We start from the raw sequence: 22,038 nt of genomic DNA, 5'->3' as shown, positions 1-22,038 counted from the left end.
AAAAATGTATCTCCTGAACGTCAACAATTCTACTATAGCGGGATCCTTGCCCAAATGAGAATTAATTCTAAACTATTTATCCTGCTGTCAAGCAAGTATGATATTTTGCAATCTTGGTGCCTGAACCACATTCCAAAGTAAATCGAAATCCCAGAAAAAAGAAAACATCAGGTTAGATTTTTCTTCCAATAAATTTTGCTTTTATCATTGTTATTCAGGAGGTGTTTTTCAGATACAAGGTGAGGTTTCTCCACTTTTCCCCACCACCTCATCCACACAACTTAATCCAGCATCACAAGACTTCCAGAGCACAATTATAATTCTAGAAGCATTTTACATTGTATAATGGAGGTTTCACTCTACCCACAGGAAAATAAATGAAATACCACATTAGCATCAGGTACAAAACCAAGAAAACCAGATTACAAACTCTTTGCGGTTCACATTTAACATCTAGCAGAGCGAAAAGAGCCTGTCACAAGGTTTGGCGGAGAAACCAAAGGCGAAAGTTTAAAAAAAAAACAAAGAGGTCAACAGTCAAGAGACCAAATAAGGACCAGATGGAGGCAGAGACAAGGAGAGAGGCAGTATAAACTACTGTCTCTAAAATTTTAGTCATGATGGGAAGGAGAATGGTAGAGCCTTAGTTAGAGCTGGATACACAATTAAGGAAAGGTGATGGTTTCCTGTTTGTTTTCAGAGAGAACAGCTTTGTTTCTGGCAACAAGGCTGGTAAAGTGAAACAAAATAAACTATTTTCTGGGAATAAAACCTGAGAAGTACAATTATTTTGTTTGGAATTCAAGACACTACATATCAGGAGTAGAGTCTACAACATCCTGGAAAATGGGGACCAGAGGAATGGAAACAGCTACAACACACGTTAACACAGATTCATCTCAGAAACATAATGGTGAGTGAAAAAGCTAGTCTCAGAAAAGAACTTACATTATGATTACATTTATATATACATATATATATATTTTTTTTAATGTGATACACCAATGTTCATTGCAGCACTTTTCACAACAGCTAACTGTGGAAAACAACCGTAATGTCCACCAACAGGCTATCTACCAGAGTCAGCAGTGGAGTAGGAGACTTGGGGAGGGTGGTGAAAGTCAGCATAGCCATCGAGGGCAACTCTTCAAGGCCACGTGAGTAGACTGCTGAGCAGCACTGAAAACACATCTGGGAATGGAAACTATGAATGTGTAATGGTACCAGTCTACAAACTGTGTGATTTTCTCCAGCAGCACTAAGCAAATTATGTCAACAGTAGGTGAGCATCTGCATAGATACTAACACATGGAATTTCTCACTCTCAGTTAAAATGAAAGACTCTCCTGCCAAGGCACAAAGTCAACCATTGGAAGGAGAACTGTAAGAAGAGATCAAAAAAAGGTACTGTAGTGGCTGGATTTAAGTGAGAAGAGCAATTCTTCAAGTTTTTGAAATAAGGATTTATTAAAAAAACACTATAGAATAACTCATGCTTTCTATGGTAATAATAATAATGTTATCAATTGTAGATTTTTCATTTCAGATTCTGTAATTTTAAACATGTAATCTGCTTCTTCCAGTAACACTCTGACTATAAATGATCACCAACATAAATTAGCAGGAAAAAATTCCTCAACATTAAAAAATAATTCTGGATACCATAGAAATGGTGAATAAGCCATAATAACAAAAAAGGTTAATACACAGCTGAGGCCTAATGAATGAAAGAGATGTATACCGCTACCCAATTATTTCCAGAAATGAAGAGGCACTCAACACCAGAGAGAAAAAATTTAGCTTCAAGGCATCACAGGGGAATTTCAGACCTAGATACAGATCCTATAAATTAATGGCTGGGTTTTGTTTGATTGCTTGTTAGTTTGCTTCTATAACATCCATATGGAGACAGTGATGTGACAAGAAGGCCACATGTGGCAGAGGGCTGGCCTGGAAACCTTTTCATTGATTCTGGGAACCGGAAGGTCGGCCATGTTGGAAGGTGACTAGAAAACTTTAGGCACTGGCCCAGAGAAATGACAAGGAAGCTCAGCTTTGCCCTGGGCTCCAAGTCTGTGGCTGTTTATACGTACAGAGGCCGAATTAAACTATCCATAAAAACCTTAAGTAATGAAATTATTATAAAAAACTGATGAAACCCCTATAAACCCAGAAGCCGTATACACAAAGTAACTCTGTCAAAACATCCATAAGTTAGGGCTCATATAAGAAAACAGTCATGGCTAAAGATGAGCTCACAATTAAAAAATAATAATAATTAAAAAACCATAGGCACTAAACTGTCGCTATGACAAAGAATCGGAAGATTCCCCAAACACTAGGGTTCACAGCCCCAAGTACCGGAGATAAGAGAGCAATATGAAGGTGACTAAAAAAGAGTTTAAAATTAGTACAAAAATAAAAGAATTTAAAAAAATAAGACACTTTGAAAAAAAAAAAACTAATGTATTTAAATAGAACTTACAGAATGAAAAAGATAATACTGAAAGATAACACTAAATTAAAAGCTCGGTGGCTGGATTAAGCTGCAGAATAGTCACTGTTAAAGATGGAAGTGGCACACTAAAAAATGCATCTGAGGAAAATATCAGAATGAAGCACAGGAATATAGAATTGGACAGTAGGAAGGAGATATAACAGCTAGAATTAAAAGGTTCAGATTGGTCTATTAAGCGTTCTGGGAGGAAAGAATAGACAGAACGGGAAAGAGGCAATACTCAAAGAGACAGAGGTTGAAAACTTCCACACTGATGAAAAACATAAATTATCAGGTTGAAGAAGAAGTACACTAAATCCTGAGCAAAAATAAAATAAATATAAATATAAATCCACACTTACATACAATACTATGAAATAGTAGAACACAAAGAAAAAGAGAAAACCTTCATAACAACCAGGAAAAAACAAAAGATTAAACATAAAGGACCAATGAGACTGAGAACAGGCTTCCAATAAGAACTGACAGAGCCAGGATAGAGAATATTTTACCCCAATGTCAAGCTTTGTGGCAACTCTATGGGGTTACCATAAGTCAGAACGGACTAGCAACAAACAACAGGGTCAGCCTAAATTGGGGAGCAGGTTGTATGCTGGTTTAGGCTGAGAGTGAGTCAGAGTAAGGGGACCCAGGGGAGAGAGAGCTTAGCTATAGTTTGGTTAAGTTAAGGTAGCCAGTATTGTGTCCAAATTGGTCAGTTGGCACAAACAGTTCAGCTAATCCATTTATAAGGAAAAGAATGGGAATTTGGTGGGCCTATGTCTGACCTTATCATACTTAAACAAGGCGGGGATCCGTAAGTCTTAACTAAACCATATAGGGAAGGATGGTTCCTTGCAGTAAACCATTTCTGGAACACAAAGTGGTGAGGGGATTTCTTTAAACATTGCTTTCCAGGATCACTGGGCTCAAGGTAAGGTTCGACATTGTCAGAATGCAGAGAAATCTCTTTATGGATTCAACCAGAAGCTGAAGAAGTAACAGAGGTAAATAAATGCTGGGTTCTCAGATTAGGCCACTAGAACTCAGAGAAGTTAAATAACATGCAGGAGTCACCCAGCTCAAAAGCAATGTAGTCAAGATTCCAGTACAAGTCAATTTGAATTCACATAAGGCAAAAGAGAATGAAAGAAGTATATAATCTTGACAGTATAAAAGAATGGGTTTGTGAAACAGGATCTGACAATCCGCCTGTTAGTGATAATCAACAAAACAGCCATCTAAGATGCATCAATTGGTCTCAAATTACCCAGAGCAAAGGAGAATGAAGAACACCAAAGACATATGGTAAACATGAGCCCAAGAGACCGAAAGGGCCACATAAACCAAAGACTCCAGTTGAAGAAAAATGAAGCATGTATGTCAATGAAGCCTGTATTCCAACCCTTCACAGGACAGGGTCACAGCTTGGGAAGTGCCACATCAAAAATTGTTTCTAAAACAAAAACAATCTGTCCCATTAAACAACCTGGAACCATCACCAACATACAGCTTTGGTTAGCCAATGGGAAAATATAACGTTTCTCATAGGGCAAGCCACATCAAAGACTTCATCAAAAAATACGGAGGCTCTCAAAGAAGTCCTCCCTTTTCTCTAGCAACAGCTGTTCCTTTCCTCAGATTGCTAGATGAAACACTCACTCTGGAAGAAGCAGATTTACAGCATGCTATAACCATTCAGAGACTCCAAAAACAGCTGAGGCTTTTAGAGGACTTCCATAGCACTGGTTCTTGACAGACTAAGTGAAAAATTTGCAGAGAAATGATGGTTTTAAGTAGACATGCAAACAAAAATAGGGGAAAGGAATAGTCAAATTCACTGGACTTTTCGTTCAAGTACTATTTAACTCTGAGGTTTTTTAATAAGTGACAAGTTAGTGAAGCAAAATATGACTAGAAACTTTATTCAGTGCACTTTTTCCAAAAGGCTGTTCACAAAGAACATCCACCAAAACCAAACCCACTGCCGTCGAGTCGATTCCAACTCATAGCGACCCTATAGGACAGAGTAGAACTGCACCAGAGAGTTTCCAAGGAGCACCTGGCAGATTTGAACTGCCCACCTCTTGGTTAGCAGCCATAGCACTAAACCACTATGCCACCAGGGCTTCCCACAAAGAACATACTTATTTTTAAATCTCAATTAATCAATATAAAGTATATTATAACAGCTAATATGGTATAAGTTAACAAATATGTTCACAGAACCATTCATTCAAACCAAATGGCAGTGATTTACTAAAATGTTAGCTGTCTCAGATTAAGACGATGGCAATAAATTAAAAAATCATACATTTCAGGCTAATTATTTTATAACCTAGTTACAATTAAAAGGCTGGAAGACACTGTTTTCAACACAGCTATGCCTTAACATCAAAATGTTCTTAATTTTCATTCTCTAGTGGCAAGATATACTTAAATATTGATTTGGCTACAGCACCTAAGATGTATTTTCATTTAATAAAATTTTATTGTTAAAAAAAAAGAAATTACAAAGCCAGAAGTTAAAGGGAGTAAGATCTTCAAAACACTGAGGGAAAATAACCCTTAACCAACAATTGCATACTCAGCTAAACTATAAAAGGTGAAGCCCAAATAAAGACACTTTCAGGCAAACTACAATTAAAGGCATTTACAGTCAAGGATTCTCATTGAAACAACTGCCAAAGGATATACTTCAATTTGAAGGAAACTGAACCATGAAAGCAAATATGCAAGAGGCAATGGGGAAATAAGAAAATTGTACACAAATGCTAAATTACAATAAGAATTGACTACATGAAATATAATAATATGATTATGATGATGACTTAATGGGGGAATTCAAAACAAAAGGGAGCTAAAATACTATACAACAAAAGTCATAAAGATGAAAGGGGATAATCAGAATTAAACTGTTATAAAATTATTATTCAGAAGGAATGCAGTGCTACCAAGGATTTTAGGTTTTATTTAGTCAAGAATGCATGTTAAAATGTAAAGATAACCACTAAAATAATAAAAATATAATACCTGTATTTTTACTTTTATAAAGAAAATATATAATTTCCAAAGCAGCAGCAGGATGAAAAAGTAAAATATGAAAAGGCAACTGATGCAATAAGAAAGCGGGAAGGGGGTAAAACATACATATAAAAAGCCTGGTAAAAAAACACAAAATTGAGTGGTAGGAATAAATCCAAATACATCAGTAATCATAATAAAATCAAAAAGATTAAATTTACTAGTTAAGAGACAGAGAACTTCAGATTGAATATTAAATGCACTCACATTATACACACACACATATACAAACTTAAAATATAAATGAGACAGAGAGTAAAAGGTTGAAATAAGAAAAATACTATCCAACAGAAAACTGGTATAGCAAGGTTAACATCATAAAAAATAGAAAAGAGGGCATTATTAAGGATGAAGGTCATTATTTTCACAATGATAAAAGGAACCGTTTACCATTAACTATAAGAATATAAAATCTGCGTTATCTAACAACATGGGCTCAAAATAAATGAATTACAAGAAATTGATCCCAGCTAAAAGTGGCAGTTGGAAACCCTGGTGGTGTAGTGCTTAAGAGCTACGGCTGCTAACCAAAAGGTCAGCAGTTCCAATCTACCAGGCACTCCTTGGAAACTCTATGGGGCAGTTCTACTCTGTCCTATAGGGTCGCTATGAGCCACAATCGACTTGACAGAAACGTTTTTGGTTTTAGAAGAGTGGGAGTATCAACTGCTACAATCACTTTAGATTCTAAATTTGCAGTTATTTGTAGACTTGATGTTGACTTAATCTATGATTCTACTAGTAAGTATAAATCCTAGAGAAATCTTACATATGTGTACAAGGAGATGTGATGTTCACTGCTATATTGTCTATAATATAAAAAATCTGGAAGCAAATTAATTGTCCATCAATAGGGTATAATTATGCAATCTGAAATTTTAAATAAATCAAATAGAGTTACAGGGATCAATTTGGTCAAATTCAAAAACATAATATTTAATGAAAAAAATGTCCAAAGAGCATGTGGAATAGGAATGTATTTATTTAAATTTTAAAATTCACAAGATAATGCTCTCAATAATCACAGATACAAACATTCATAGTAAAAGTATAAAACCACAGATGTGAAGGCTGCACAGGCTACCAGTTACCTCTGGAAGGTAACTGGGGAATAAAATGTGGGGGAGTCTCCAGTAGCACTTGAAGTATTTTATTTCTTAAAAATGTATTTTTTAAAAAGCATTTTTTTTTAGGGCAAAATGTTAAAATAAATTAAGTCTGGGTGATGAGTGCCTCCTTGGTGTATTTTTTGTTTATTTGAAGTATTTCACTAGTAAACACAAAACATTAGCAGATTAAAAAGTAGGAATATGGTGATTCCATTTTTGTTTAATGCACTAAATACATACATGTGCACTGTGTACATATAACATGTATATATACTTTTGAATTTTTTAATCAGAAAAGATATCCCCAAAATATAAATAGTTAATATCTTCTTTATACTTCTCGAAATTAGCTGACTTGTTCTTTAAAAAAAATTATTTTCATAAAACCAACAATAGAAAAAAAAAAACTCAAAATCCCTACTTTTAAAACTTTTTATTCTTTACAACCTTAGTCACACTAATTTGGAACATTCTTAATTTGAAAAAAAAAAAAACCTGGTCAGAATCTTTCAAAATTCCAATAAAAATACAAGCAAACAGAAATTTATAAATAAAAAAACACCAGTGCAAATATTTTTTTTCAATCTTTGTAACTCCTATATCATCACCTTCTAATATTTGCAGAGCACCTATTACGTGCAAAAATCTGCTGGTCCCATATCATAAATGTTGGAAAGACTAATTTAGTAAATCGAAAGTCTGAGAGTAATAAATCAAAAGTCTGAGAGTAGAGGATTAAAAAAAAAAGTGTTAGTTGATATTTTTATACAAAAGAAAAGTAAAACACTGATTTTACATACAAATTCATAACTAAAGAATATCTGATACTTTCTTTTCTTTGAAAATGATTTTGACACCAAAAGTCTCTTTTCACTATTCTCATACTTACTCTAGGGAGGAAGCTGGAGATACTGAAGTGTTAAGTTTTAGCCCCTAAGGGCACCATCACAAGCTTGATCTCCAGGCCCTTTTTAGAACTCCCATACAAAATGATTACTAGTCTTAAAGGACACAGTTCTTCTGTCTCAATAATTTAAATGACCATTAAGTGTAGTGTTTGTTTTAAATTCAGTTCAACTTTGATTCGACAGAACTTTGATCCAGCTTGAGTTACTTTCTTGGTTGCAAATCACTGTCTACTCAGAGAGTGGATGGTAAGCACATTCTAGCATCATTATTGGAAAAATCTTCTCCATTTGACCTGTGAAAGCAGTTGTTATAAACAAATTGGCTCATTAATTTTCTTTAAAAAAAATCATTTTCACAGTATCAGGTTTAAAGAGAGCTTTTTAAAAAATTACTTGAGCATTTAAGATGTTCAACCAAAATGTGAAATATTTTCAGAGCTACTTTCACTCAAATTAGTTGCTTATAGAATCAATTCCTCTGAAGGAGCAATCTGTGAGACCCGTTCTTCCTGCGTATGCCTTTACAGATCTGCTAGTAATGTCCCAGATAGTAGAACAGAACACACTGTCCGGGACAGGCAACTGGAGCTGCTTTTCCACAGCCTCCAAAATTACAGATTGATTTTGACACATTTCAGCTAGTTGGCATTTGAACTAAGGGTTCTAACCACTGGGAAAGGAAAAAACTACCAAAATGACCCTTTTTCCAAGCAACTCAACTCAGCTACAAGAATTATAGCCAATCCTTCCAGGACTGCTATGTAGCTAGTCAGCATTTGGGGGAGGAGGAGTATCTTTCCCATTCTATATGCAAAAAGGAACTATGAAGACAGATGAAAACCAAATATTTCCTGAGTGCCTACTACTTCAAAACATTGTGATATAGGATGAAGAGAGACCAGAATTCTGGCTTAGGTTCTAACACCTGCCAGCTGATGGCCTTGGGAAAGTCACTTAACTGTTCCTGGCTTCAAATTCCTTAGATGAAAAATGAAGTAAATACATCACATGAGCTTTCAAATCCTTACCTGCTTACCACTTTAGGATTCTGTGATTCACTGTTCACTAAAGGGCCTTGAGACTTGTACAAGGAGGCAAGTAAATTATGCCTAAAAACCAAAAAATCAAACCTGTTGCCGTCGAGCTGATTCTGACTGAAGGCGACTCCGGATGTAGAGAGTAAAACTGCTCCATAGGGTTTTTTAAGGCTGTGACCTCTGGGTGAGCTGGAACTGCCAACCTTCTGGCTAGTAATCCAGTGCTTAGTATCCTTTATTGACCTTGTACCTTCACCTTTATTTCAAAGAGATAACTTCTAATATCTCCTTCCCACTGGGAGCCTCAGAATGTAAAGTCAACCTTCAATGCTCTGTATGTACCTTTGACATCTTAACAAACGCATAACGGATGCCAAAAAAATAAATTAGCAAGGGTGCTATCGGCCAAACATGAAGAAGATAATCTGTGCCAAAAAATATCCTCCCACAGATAAAGAAACTGGTAATTGGAAGTAAGAGGAACCCCTCTCCTCCCAGAGCAGACTGTGCAGAGGCGGGACGCCCCTGCCAATACCCAAACCTCTGCCAGAAGCAGAAGCCGCGTGGGGAAAGACGAAAGTTCTTCCACCCCTGCTACGCTGTGTATTTACAGGGATTCATTCCAGCTCCAGGCAGGAACCTGCTGGCAGAAGTATTCCCTGCTGTAAAAGCGGAAGGGAATTTCAGTATGACAGTGGTGAAACAGGAAAATCATATCAAGCTTCAGCCAAGGTTGTTCCTTGCATATCAGTTCAGCATTTCCCTTTAAGCAGTCTCAGGCTTACAGACTTGGCTGGTTTTAGGGTGAGGGTGTGGGCTCCTTCTCTATAGAGCAGTCAAGAACCACATTTTCTGGGGCTGGTTTAAGGTTTTGGAGAAATGAATATTGACTACAACTCTGACAAGTGACTCACAAGGGAAGTTTACTGAACCACTAAATACAACCAGGGACATGATTCATTGCTATACCACCGCAACAACGAAACAGTGTACAAACAGTGGGAATGGAAACTCGTTCCTTTTTTCTATTCGAAGAACAATATTCAATACTCAATTCATAAGATCAATGAAGGGAGAAAAGGACTTCCTCAGAGCGTGGATGAGATTACAACAGGTAAAATATGGTTAAAGATCTTTCAAAAGTTCAGTTAAAAAAAGCACATTTTGGGGCAATGTAAAAATATGCTCCCTAGTTTTTTTTTTTTTTTTTTTTAGGATGATGAGAACAACATGGATCCTTTGGAGAAATCGTGGTTTATAATGGTTAGTGATGTCACTAGATGATGTTTTAGTTATATCCTTACTGCTGTGAAAACTCTATGCCACCATGTTTCTCTGCTTCACAAGGCAGGCCTGAAAAATCACCTCCTGAAAAAGGACTCAACTAGTCTCAAACTGCAGATGTAGAAAATGACAAAACACTTTTTACAGCTGAGGCAATGTGATCCCTAAGGCAGTATGGCCCACTCAATGTGATCTTTGATCAGGCTCCTTACCTGAAGCTGTTATTGACACTGGAGGCCTTGGAACTGATGTAAAACATCTGCCCACCACACACCCACCTCTGAAGTCGGAGCTGGTCATTTCCAGCCCCAGGCAATGACATGACTCCATCTGTTGAAAAATTACTTCATCTTTATTGCCATAACACTCGGAACATACCTTTTCAAATAGCACTCTCTTTTTTAGAACTGATTTTTTCAGGTGTTTCTCCCTCACTAGATCACTTCCCTCTGCTTGAAGTCAGGGACAATAAGGAAGCAGCATGCTTTACCACCCAGACCCCTTCGTCTTCCTCCCTCCACTACCCATTTGCAGATAGTCTTACTCACCTTGGATCTCTAACTTGATCCCAGCTTTTAGCTTCCATTTGAGTTCCTGGTTTTATTCAACAGAGACGTCCGATGTTCTTCATTTCTAATTTTGCCAACTTTGCAAAGTTATTCTGATTCAATTTTCTTCTAGTGATTTTATAAATCTACATTGCCTGACTATATTGCCTGACTCCTGGATTTATTCAACTATGAATAGTTATTAAACACACACTACAGTTTGAGCTGTGCTTCCAGACTAGGACAAACTAGGAAGAGAGGCCTGGAGATCTACTTCTGAAAATCAGCCAAAGAAAACCCTATGGATCATAATGGTCCAATCTGCAACCAATCATGTGGATGGCCCAGGACTTTGTGTTTGTCCACTGTGCATGGGATCACCATGAGTCAGGGGCTGACTCAACAGCAGTTAACAACATGTGTCAAGAAATGTGTTCCTCACTCTAGGAACTAAAATGAGCGAGACATGGCCACTGATGAAAAAACTCAAAATTTAGTGGAGGACACAATGAAGAAACATAAGTTAAGTGCGGTAAGTGCTAGAAAATACATTTGCATAAAGTCTTAGCCTCATAAGAGAACAGGCACACAGGGAGCAATGATTTCAGTGATGAGTGGTCAGATAATGCTTCTAAGATGAAGAGGTGCTTGAGCTTTGTCTTAAAGACGAGTAAATGTTAGCCTGACAAAGAAGGGAGAAGAAAAACAAGGAAGAGGGAGCAGCCTGTACGAAGGCATGGGAGCATGAGGAGGCCTGGCATGTTGGGATTTGAGTTGCTAAAGCACATTAGTATGGTATCGAAAATGAGAGTGAAAGATAAGTAGGAGGCAGGTTGCAAAGCACCATCTCAAGAGACTGACCTTTGTTCTAAAAGCAACAGGGGACACTAAAAAATATCTCTGCCCCGGCAGCAAGACAATGGGCAGATAGGCTGAAGGTGAAACTACCATGACGCACACCTTTCCTGATTTTAAACCACGCAGTATCCCTTTGTTCTGTGTGAACAACTGCCTCTTCATCTATGTACAGGTTACACATGAGCACAATTAAGTGTTCTGGAATTCCCATTCTTTGCAATGTTATCCATAATTTGTTATGGTCCACACAGTTGCCAAGTCTGTCTTCCTACTCTGTCTTAGTCTGGAAGCTTTCTGAAACCTGTCTACCACGGATGACCCTGTTAGTATTTGAAATGCCAGTGGTATAGCTTCCAGCATCACAGGAAGCCATCATAGTATGACAAACTGACAGATGAATGGTGGATGGGAGGTGGAATTTACCAAAGGTAAGGACTTACTGAAGGAGCCATGATGGAGCAACGGTCTAGGCTGCTAATTGAAAGATCAGCGGTGTGACTCCACCAGTGGCTCCTGTAAAGACATCAGCCTACAAAACTCTACAGGGCTGTTCTACTCTGTCCTATAGGGTCGCTATGAGTCAGGATCAACTTGACGGCATACAACAATAATAACAACAACAGAAACTTAGTGAATGTGAACAGGGAGATGGGTAAGTGATAATTCTAAAGTATCTGATCAAACCATGTTTGTAGAAAATAACAGTATCTACCATTTATTAAGAGGAGCCTTGGTGGCACAACAGTTAAGCTGCTAACCAAAAGCTGTTTGGTTCCAAGGGAGAAAGACCTGGCAATCTGCTCCTGTAAAGATTCATCCATTGCCACCAAGTTGATTCCAACTCATAGCACCCCTAGAGGACAAAGTACAACTGCCTCATGAGGATCCAAGGCTGTAATATGTACGGAAGCTGACTGCTGCATCTGTCTCCCGCGGAGCGGCTGGTGGGTTCAAACTGCTGATCTTTTGTTAGCAGTGAGCACTTAATCACTGCACCACCAGGGGCCCCTCATAAAGACTACAGCCTAGAAAATTCTATTGGACAGTTACTCTGTCACATGGGGTCACTATGAGTCAAAATTGACTCCACAGCACCTAATAACAAAAAACATTTATTAAGCAAGGCAGACATTTTTTCCCAAGTGATTTACATGCATTATCTCATTTAGGTAACTTACACGTGTCGTTTAATTAGTCCTCAGGATCCTGGGGGATCAATACCCATTTTACAGATGAGGAAAATAAGCCAGAGAGGATAAATAACTTGCACAAGGTCACTCAGCAAAGGGCAAAACAAGATTCTGACTCCAAAGCCCCTGCACCATTCCCTGAGACAAAGATTCCTGAAGGAAGTTTAAGAAGGGCAAAAAAGTAAGATAATACATTTAGTTTTATACACACTGGGTTGTGTTTTGGGAGCCTGTGAAATACATAGGAGGAGATCTCTAGTAGGGCTAGGAAATATGATTCTGGAATAAACAAGAAGGTTCTAATCTAGATTTAAGGAGCCCTGGTGGTGCAACAGTTAAGCACTCAGCTCCTAACAGAAAGGTCAGTGGTTTGAACCCACACCAGCTGCTCCACAGGAGGAAGACCTGACAATCTGCTCCTGTAAAGATTACATGGAAAACCCTATGGGAGAGTTCTACTCTGTCACATGGGTTTGCTATGAAGCAGAATCGACTTGCTGGCGCCTAAAAACAACAAACTAGATATACATATTTGGCCTCTTCAGGATGTAGGTAGTTGTTGGGGCCTGGGTGTAGATGTTACAGAATTTAAAAGGAGAGAGTGAGAGGTGCCTTTAATCTGTCTGGGCCTGGAAGCCTAAAGTCTTCAAAGGTATTCAATGCCAGATTACCTTCTACTTTGAGTGAACACACTCCATAATTCTATCAATGATCGTGGCATGGGGAGAGAAGGATCTGAGAAGGTGGCAGCATTACGAGTTTCCAGAAAGAGAGGTTATGATGAGTCCTTTCCCTTTTGGTCCAGAAGAAAGTAAAAATCCACTGCATATAATGGACCAAAACAATTACTATAATTATTTCTTTACGTATTTTTTTCTTTTTGTCTTTCCATATTTATTGCACTATCTGCCATGTGCTGGAGCTGTGGCTGTTAACTCAGAGAACAACACAGCGCTGCCCTCTAGGGGCTGGCAGTCTGGTGGAAATGAAGTCAAACAAGCCAAACCCATCACCATCCAGTCAATTCTGACTCATGGCGACCTCATGTGTTACAGAGTAGAACTACTCCATAGGGTTTTCTTGCCTGTATTCTTTACTGAAGTAGAGCGTTAAGCCTTTCTTCCACAGCGCAGCTGGGTGGTATTTGAACAGCCAACCCTTAGGTTAGTAGTAGTGTGCTGAGCATTTGCACTATGGAGGCACATGTTGTTGTTAGGTGCCATCTAGTTGGCTCTGAGTCTTAGTGACCTTATGTGTGACAATGAAACGTTACCCAGTTCTGCTTCATCCTCACAATAGTAGGCATGTTTGAGGCCACTTTCGCAGCCACTGTGTTTAGTGCATCTCACTGAGGGTCTCCCTCTTTTTTGTTGACCCTCTACCAAGCATGATGTCTTTCTTTAGTGATTGGTCTCGCCTGATAATATCTCCAAAGTAAGTGAGACAAAGACTTGCCATCCTTGCTTCTAAGGATCATTTCTGGGTGTATTTTGTCCAAGACAGATTTGTTTGGTCTCCTGGCAGTCCAATGTATATTCAATATTCCTCACCAACACCACAATTCAAATGCATCAATTTTTCTTCAGTCTTCCTTTTTCATTATCTGGCTTTCACATGCATATGAGACGACTGAAAATACCATGGCTTAGGTCAAACCAAAAACCAAACCCAATGCCGTCGAGTCGATTCTGATTCATGGTGCGCCTTAATCATCGAAGCGGCATCTTTGTCCTTTAATATTTTTTTTTTGTCCTTTAATATTTTAAAGAGATCTTTTGCAGCAGATTTGTCCAGTGCAATATGTCATATGATTTCTTTAGTGCTGCTTCCGTGGACACTGATCGTTAATCCAAGGAGAATGAAATCCATGACAGCTTCCATTTCTTCACCATTTATCATAATGTTGTTTACTGTTCCAGTTGTAAGGATATTTGTTTTCTTTAAATTCGGCTATAATCCATATGGAAGGCTGAAGTCTTTTACCTTAATCAGTAGGTGCTTCAAGTCATCTTCACTTTCAGTAAGCAAGGTTGTATCTCATCTGCACATCTCAGGTTGTTAATGAGTCTCCCACCAATCCTGATGCCACATTCTTCTTCACATAGTCCAGCTTCTCAGATTATTTGCTTAGCATACAAACTGAACAAGTAAGGTGAAAGAAGACAACCCTCCCACACATCTTTAACAATTGTAAACCATGCAGTATTCCCTTCCCTGTTCGAATGACTACCACGAAGGCACTTTGAAACCAATAATTATATTACAAAGTACAAACAAGTGATTACCATAATGCAGTAGTTTTCAACTAGGGGCAACCCCCTCACCTCCAACCAGGGGACAGCAGGCAATGTATGGAGACATTTTTTATTGTTATATCGGGGGGTGGGGTGCTATTGGTATCTAGTAGATAGAGGCTGCAGACAGAGCTAAACATCCAACAATGCACAGGACAGCCCACAAGAAAGAATTTTCCTATCCGGCCCAAAATGTCCAATGTATGTATGGAGGTTAAGAAACACTGCTATCCTGAAGGTGAGCCGACAAAGACCAGAGCACAGAAAGATACAACACTCAAAGCTGCCTTACAGGATCAGAAAAGACTTTGGAAACATTTGAGCTGACTCAAGAAGAAGAAATTTGCCAGTTCAATGAGTTGGTATCTGATCTTAGTAGACATCTGCTCCTGGATGGGTGCTATTTTTTCAAAGGCTCAAGCCATTATCAATATTTATTAAGAATCTACTATTTATAACCACCATGCACCTCTCAGTTTGTCATACTGTGGTACCTTGCATGTTGCTGTGATGCTGGAAGCTTAGCCACTAGTATTTCAAATACAGCAGGGTCACCCTTGGTAGGCAGGATTCAGGAGAGCTTCGAGACTAAGACAGACTAGGAAGGAGGACCTGGCAGTTTACTTCTGAAAAAACTGGCCAGTGAAAACCTTATGAACTGCAGCAGAACACTGTCTGATACGGTGCTGGAAGATGAGCCCCTAAGGTTGGAAGGCACTCAAAATACAACTGGGGAACAGCGGCCTACTCAAAGTAGAGTTGACCTTAATGACATGGACAAAGTTAAATTTTCGAGACCTTCATTTGCTGATGTGCACGACTCAAAATGAGAAGAAACAGCTGAAAACATCCATTAATGATCAGAACATGGAATGCAGAAAGTATGAATCTGAAAAACTGGAAGTCATCAGAATGAAATGGAATGAATAAACATCAATATCCTAGGCACTAGTGAGCTAAAATGGACTTGTATTAGCCATTTTGAATCAGAAAATCATATGGTCTACTATACCCAAACCAAACCCACCGCTGTTGCGTCGATTCCAACTCATAGCAACCCTATAGGACAGAGTCGAACTGCCCCATAGAGTTTCCAAGGAGCGCCTGGTGGATTCGAACTGCCGACCTTTTGTTTAGCAGCCGTAGCACTTACCCACTATGCCACCAGGGTTTCGATGGTCTACTATACAGGGAATGACAAATTTAAGAGGAATAGCATCACATTCATGGCCAAAAAGAACATTTCAAGATCTGTCCTGAAGTACAATGCTGTCAGTGATAGGATAATATCCATACAACTACAAGGAAGACCAGTTAATACAACTATTCTTCAAATTTACCCACCAAATACTAAGGCCAAAGATGAAGAAACTGAAGATTTTTACCAATTTCTGTGGTGTGGAATGCAATCAAACATGCAATCAAGATACATTAATAATTACTGGTAATTAGAATGTGAAAGTTGGAAACAAAGAAGAAGGATCAGTAATTGGAAAATACAGCCTTGGTGATAGAAATGACACCAGAGATCACATGACAGAATTTTCCAAGACCAACAACTTTATTATTGCAAATACTTTTTTCCAATAACCTAAAAGGCGACTATACACATGGACCTAACCAAATGGAATAAACAGGAATTAAATCGACTACATCTCAGGAAAGAGACAATGGAGAAGCACAATATCATCAGTCGGAACAAGGTCAGGGGCAGGCTGCAGATCAGATTATCAATTACTCATATGCAAGTTCAAATTGAAACTGAAGAAAATTGGAACAAGTCCACGAAGGCCAGAGCATGACCTTAAGTATATCCCACCTGAGTTTAGAGACCACCTCAAGAATAGATTTGATGTGTTGAACACTAATGACCAAAGACCAGAAAAGTTGTGGAATGACATGAAGAATGCAAGAGATCATTAAAAAGGCGGGAAAGAAAGAAAAGACCAAAATGGATGCCGGAAGAGACTTTGAAACTTGCTCTTCAATGTAGAGTACCTAAAGCAAAAGAAGAAATGATGAAGAAAAAGAGCTGAGCAGATTTTAAAGGGCAGCTAGAGAAGGCAAAGTAAAGTATTATAACAATACGTTCAAAGAATTGGAGTTAGAAAACCAAAAGGGTAGAACACGTTCGCGTTTCTCAAGCTGAAAGAACTAAAGAAAAAAATTCAAGCCTCAAGTTGCGATTTTGAAGGATTCTACAGTGAAAACGCCGAATGACACAAGCAGCATCAAAAGAAGATGGAAGGAATACACAGAGTCACTATACCACAAAGAATCGGTCAATGTTCAATCATTTCAAGAGATAGAATATGATAAAGAATTGATGGTACTGAAGGAAGACGCCCAAGCTGTACTGAAAGCATTGGCAAAAAACAAGGCTCCAGGAAATGATGGAATACCAATTGAGATGTTTCAAAGAATGGATGCAGTGCTGGAGGTGCTCACTCCTCCATGCCAAGAAAACTGAAGGACAGCTGTCTGGCCAACCGACTGGAAGAGATCCATATCTGTGCCCATTCCAAAGAAAAGTGATCCAACAGAATGCAGAAATATATCTAACAATATCATTAACATCACAATCAAGTAGAATTTTGCTGAAGATCCTTCAAAATGGGTTCTGGCACTATATCCATAGGGACTGCCAGAAACTCAAGCCAGATTCAGAAGAGCACATGGAACAAGGGATATATTTTTGCTGACATCAGATAGATCGTAGCTGAAAGCAGAGAATACCAGAAAGATGTTTACCTGTGTTTTATTGACTATGCAAAGGTATTCAACTGTGTGGATCATAACAAATTATGAATAACATTGTGAAGAATGGGAATTCCAGAACACTTAATTGTGCTCATGAGGAACCTGTACACAGATCAAGAGACAGTCATTCAAACAGAACAAGGGGCTACTGGGTGGTTTAAAGTCAGGAAAGGTGTGTGTCAGAGTTGCATCCTTTCCCATACTTATTCAATCTGTATGATGAACAAACAATCTGAGAAGCTGGACGGTATGAAGAAGAATGCAGCATCAAGATTGAAGAAAGACTCATTAACAACCTACGATACGCAGATGACACAACCTTACTTGCTGAAAGTGAAGAGGACTTGAAGCATTTACTGATGAAGATCAAAGACTACAGCCTTTAGTAAGGACTGCACCTCAACATAAAGAAAACAAAAATCCTCACAACTGGACCAATAAGCAACATCATAATAAGTGGAGAAAATATTGAAGTTGTCAAGGTTTTCATTTTACTTGGAGTCACAATCAATACCCATGAAAGCAGCAGTCAAGAAATCAAACGACATAGTGCACTGGGCAAATGTGCTGCAAAAGACCTCTTTGAAGTGTTAAAAAGCAAAGATACCACTTTGAGGACGAAAGTGCACCTGACTCAAGCTATGGTATTTTCAATGGCCTCACAAGCATGTGAAAGCTGGACAATGAATAAGGAAGACCAAAGAAGAACTGACGCTTTTGAATTACGGTTTTAGCAAAGAATATTGAATACACCATGGACTGCCAAAGGAACGAACAAATCTGTCTTGGAAGAACACAGCTGGAATGCTCCTTGGAAGCAAGGATGGTGAGACTTCATCTCACATACTTGGACACACTATTGGAAATGATCAGTTCCTGGAGAAGGACATCATGCTTGGTAAAGCAGACGGTCAGTGAAAAAGGGGAAGACCCTCAACAAGATGGACTGACACAGTGGCTGCAACAATGGGCTTAAGCATAACAATTATGAGGATGGCACAGGACTGGACAGTGTTTTTTCAGTTGTACATAGGGCCGCTATGAGTTAGAACTGACTCAATGACACCTAACAATAACATACGCAATGAACGGAGCCCTGGTGGTACAATGGTTAAGCTCTCAGCTGCTAAGCAAAAGGTCGGTGGTTCAAACCAGCCACTCTGCAGGAAAAAGATGTGGCAGTCTGCTTCCATAAAGATTACAGCCTTGGACTCCCTGCTGGGCAGTGCTACTCTGTTCTATAGGGTCACTATGAGTTGGAATCGACTGGATGGCAATGCTTTTTTGTTTTTTTTAATTTCTATGCAATGCATTCTCCTCTACTCTATGGAAAGAAAATATTCATGAAAAGGCCAGATTTCTTACCCTTAAGTATATAAAACTTTTTCACACACTTCATTATTTAAGCCTTGGAGCTTAATAGGATTCATAGGATTCCATGAAGGCAGTAGTACTCGTCTCACTCTGTAAATTCAGAAGTGGGCTCACTGAGACTAAACGGCATCTTCAGACCACATAGTAAGTGGTAGAGTTGCTCTGGCTACATGTCATTCTCATACTATTGCTGTCTGCATTGTTGTTGTTGTTAGCTGCCATCAAAACATGGCGGCTCCACGTGTGCAGAGAAAAACGCTGCAAGGGTTTTCATGGCTCCAAGGGTTTTCAAAAGCAGTTTGGCAGGCCTGTCTTCTGAGATGCCTCCGGGTGGATTCTAACTGCCAGCCTTTGGGCTAGTAGTTGAGCACTAACCATTTGTACTACCCAGGACCTCTTCTTTCTGCATTATAGCACCTATATAACGTGTGTCACACTCCCACTTATGGTAAAAGGCAGTGATGATTTTAACAAAATGCAACACGTTCAAATTTGCTCCATAGTTACAGTTAAGAACTTAAGAATGCTTCTTGGTTAAAACTAGGTGACTCAGAGGTAATAATAAATTCTCTAAGATCCAAACAACTGAGGTGAAATAAACAAAACTGTATGACTTATCATTATGTCTATCAGGTCCTATGATTATGTAAATCAAAAAATATTAAATTACAGTCAAAATTAGTTTCAGGGATGTTGGGCATTCATGTCTTATACTTTTTTCAAAATTGGTAAAGCATTTAGAGTAATTCTCAGTCAACTAGAACATCCAAGAAACCAAAATACTTATTTCTGGCCATTCTTCAGAAATGTTTAAGGTACCTATAAACAGAATAACATTTATTGTTGTTGTTAGGTGCTGTCCAGTCAGTTCCAACTCAAAGTAACCCCAAGTACAACAGAACAAAATACTGTCCTGTCCTGCACCATCCTTACAAGCCTTATTAAGCTTCAGCCCATCGTTGCAGCAGCCACTGTGTCAATCCATCTTGTTGAGGGTCTTCCTCTTTTTCACTGACCCTCTACTTTACCAAGCATGATGTTGTTCTCCAGGGACTGATGCCTCCTGACAACATGCTCAAAGTATATGAGAGGAAGTTTTGCCATCATTGCTTCTAAGGAGCATTCTGGTTGTGCTTCTTCCAAGACAGATTTGTTTGTTCTTTTGGCAGTCCATTGTATATTCAATATTCTTCTCTAACACCACAATTCAAAGGTATCATTTCTTCTGTGGTCTTCTTTACTCACTGTCCAGCTTTCATAAGCATAGGAGGCAATTGAAAACACCATGGCTTGGGTCAGGCGCACCTTAGTCTTCAAGGTGACAGCTTTGCTTTTCAATACTTGAAAGAGGTCTTTTGCAGGAGATTTGCCCAATGCAATGTGTCTCTTGATTTCTTGACTGACACTTCCATGCATGTTGTTTATGGATCCAAGTAAAACGGAATCCTTGACAACTTCAATCTTTTCCCCATTTATCATGATGTTGCTTATTGGTCCAGTTGTGAGGATTTTTGTTGTCTTTATGTTGAGGTGTAATCCATACTGAATACTGTAGTCTTTGATCTTCATCAGTAAGCGCTTCAAGTCCTTTTCACTTTCAGCAAGCAAGGTTGTGTTATCTGCATGATGCAGGTTATTAATGAGTCTTCCTCCAATCCTGATGCCCAGTTCTTCTTCATATAGTCCAGTTTATTGGATTAGTTGCTCAGCATACGGATTGAATAGGTATGATGAAAGGATACAACCCTGATGCACACCTTTCCTGACTTTAAACCAACCACTATCCCCTTGTTCCGTTCCAATGACTGTCTCTCGATCTATGTACACATTCCTCATAAGCACAATTTAGCGTTTGGAATTCCCATTCTTCACAATGTTATCCATAATCTGTTATGATCCACACAGTCAAATGCCTTTGCATAATCAACAAAACACAGGTAAACATCTTTCTAATATTCTTTGCTTTCCGCCAGGATCCATCTGACAGCAGCAATGATATCCCTGGCTCTATGTTCTCCTCTGAATCCAGATTAAATTTCTGGCAGTTCCCTGTCGATATATTGCCACAGCCGCTTTTGAACAATTTTCAGCAAAATTTTACTTGCATGTGATATTGATATTGTTCAATATTTTCCACATTTGGTTCAAACACCTTTCTTGAGAATAGACAAAAAACACAGATCTCTTCCAGTGGGCTGGCCAGGTAGCTGTCTTCCAAATTTCTTGGCATCGATGAATGAGTACTTCCAGAGCTGTATCCGTTTGTTGAAACATCTCAATTGGTATTCCACCAATTCCTGGAGCCTTGTTTTTCGCCAATGCCATCAGTGCAGCTTGGACTTCTTCCTTCAGTACCATTGGTTCCTGCTCATATGTTACCTCCTGAAATGGTTGAATGTCGACCAATTCTTTTTGGTATAGAGACTCTGTGTATTTCTTCCACCTTCTTTTGATGTTTCCTGAGTCATTTAGTATTTTCCCTGTAGAATCCTTCAATATTGCAACTCAAGGCTTAATTTTTTTCTTCAGTTCTTTGAGCTTGGAAAATGCCAAGTGTGTTCTTTCCTTTTGGTTTTCTGTCTCCAGGTCTTTGCACATGTCTTTATAATATTTTATTTTGTGTTCTTGAGCCACTTTTTGATATCTTCTGTTCAACTATTTTACTTCAACATTTCTTCCTTTCACTTTAGCTACTCAACATTCAAGAGCAAGTTTCAGAGTTTCTTCTTACATCCATTTGGTCTTTTCTTTCTTTCCTGTCTTTCTAATGACCTCTTGCTTTCTGCATGTATGATGTCCTTGATGTCATTCCACAACTCGTCTGGTCTTTGGTCATTAGTGTTTAACGCATCAAATCTATTCTTCAGATGGTCTCTAAATTCAGGTGAGATATACTCACGGTCGTACTTTGGCTCTTGTCAACTTGTTCTAATTTTCCTCAGTTTCATCTTGAACTTGCATACGACCAATTGATGGTCTGGTTCACAGTCGGCCCCTGGCCTTGTTCTGACTGATGATACTGTTTTTCTATCGTCTCTTCCCACAGATGTAGTCAATTTGATTCCATTTGATATTCAATATTCTTCTTCAACACC

General features: G+C 38.7%; 1 protein-coding gene across 3 annotated transcripts in view; it reads right to left on the bottom strand.

Annotated features, from left to right (window-relative positions):
• The window catches only part of TMEM200A (transmembrane protein 200A), an 84,071-nt gene that overhangs the window by 35,680 nt on the left and 26,353 nt on the right, over positions 1-22,038 (bottom strand). The window contains exon 1 of one of the 3 annotated variants that reach the window (XM_049875602.1): positions 8,729-8,752. The exons of the other annotated variants lie outside the window; for them this stretch is intronic. The gene's annotated coding sequence lies outside the window, so the exon portion shown is untranslated. Of the gene's footprint in view, positions 1-8,728; positions 8,753-22,038 lie in introns of those variants that run through there. 3 annotated transcript variants of the gene reach the window in all.

This window comes from Elephas maximus, chromosome 1 (assembly GCF_024166365.1).
Source record: "Elephas maximus indicus isolate mEleMax1 chromosome 1, mEleMax1 primary haplotype, whole genome shotgun sequence".
NCBI classification, from domain to species: Eukaryota; Metazoa; Chordata; class Mammalia; order Proboscidea; family Elephantidae; genus Elephas; species Elephas maximus.
The sequence above is the reverse complement of the archived record's forward strand: the minus strand, read 5'-3'. Positions and strand labels throughout refer to the sequence as shown.